The sequence below is a fragment of the Meleagris gallopavo genome, chromosome 7 (genome assembly GCF_000146605.3).
Source record: "Meleagris gallopavo isolate NT-WF06-2002-E0010 breed Aviagen turkey brand Nicholas breeding stock chromosome 7, Turkey_5.1, whole genome shotgun sequence".
NCBI classification, from domain to species: domain Eukaryota; kingdom Metazoa; phylum Chordata; class Aves; order Galliformes; family Phasianidae; genus Meleagris; species Meleagris gallopavo.
In genome coordinates, this window is record NC_015017.2 from 15,433,464 (window position 1) to 15,434,768 (window position 1,305).

The window sequence follows — 1,305 nt, forward strand, 5'->3', positions numbered from 1 at the left end:
AGTGAGGTTTTAATGCTAAGTGAGGTCTGGTTAGACTTTGGTAACACCACTAACTGGAGAGAACCACCATCACCAGCATTGTCCAGTTGTCCCTGCAGAGCAATCTACCTGTTCTGCAGGGGCAGCTGGGAGGCAGGGGAATTTCTGGGAGAGTGTGCCTGCATCTCTGAGCAGGGGCCTTTTGCCACTGCCCCACACCCCCCAGTTCTTCACCATTGTTGCTAGGGGGAGGAGAGGACATGGGGGAACACTGTCAGCCTGCTGGTTCCCTTCTGTCACCTGTTTGCAAGGCAGCAGGGGTGACATGCTCCATGTGGAGCCTCAGCTGGCTGCCAAGATCTCAGGGCCGATAGGGTTTGGCACCAATCAATCTCCTTCTCACATCCCTTTATGCTCTTCGGTCTCTCCACCTCCTCCTTCAGGTCAACCACAAGCCTGAGTAAGTCATTTAGCTGGTTGCATCTTAACAAGTGCTGTCTCCCTCACCTAGCACTGCAAAGGCCTGGCTCTGGTATTCATTACAGCCAGAGACCTGCACACTAGCATCTTCCTTCGGGACCTCAGTCCGGGTCTCCACGTTCTTCTTGGCCGCAACTTTCCTTTTGTGTGAACATGGGACCTCTGGGTCTCCACGTTTTTCCTGGCAGTAGCCTTCCGCCAGGATGCAGCCATGGCAAACCAGCAGACTCACCAGCACTATTCGGGTAGCCTTAATGGGGTGTGACCGATCAGCCCTGCCCTGCTGCCGGTAGTGCTGCCACCGCCCTCCCCCGTTACCAGCCCATTAACGGGTGCCCCCGCACTTATCGCTCTCTTCCCAGCGATAACAATCCTCCTCACTGCGCAGACCCGGGAATGGGCGGCTTACGGTTTCTGCACGTTTGAACAGCCCACGTGATTCACACACCCTGACTCCTCCGCTCCTCCTGCTGGGGGAGGAGGAGCGCCGTTGCCCTCCCGAAGGCATTGTCTAGGCAGGGGGCTGTGGATGCGGAACCGTTCCCCAGGCAACGCCCACGGCACGTCAGCCGCTCTCGAGAGAGCTGCTGGGCTGCTCCGTTATCTCGGGGGCTCCCTGGATGAGGGAACCGACAGCCCCGAAGCAGCGAACCTCAGCGATCAATTTTGTTTCCTATTTCAAATTGCAAGCGGCAATATCATTTTCATCACATAGGTGAATGATGTTAATGGCTCATTATCTAGTGAAAGAATGTTAACTGTGGAATTTCAAACATACCGTTTGGAAAAGAGTGAACATGCTTCTGTAGCAGAAGAGAAATGTTCTTGTCCTTTTCTTTAAGCTTT

The 1,305-nt window shown here is 54.4% G+C and overlaps 1 long non-coding RNA gene across 1 annotated transcript in view; it reads left to right on the forward strand.

The window, feature by feature from the left end:
- Positions 1 to 406: 406 nt before the first annotated feature.
- LOC116216855 overlaps positions 407 to 1,305 on the forward strand; it is an 11,942-nt gene continuing 11,043 nt past the window's right edge. The window contains exon 1 of the long non-coding RNA XR_004160405.1: positions 407 to 1,174. This is a non-coding gene — a long non-coding RNA (uncharacterized LOC116216855). The remainder of the gene's footprint in view (positions 1,175 to 1,305) is intronic.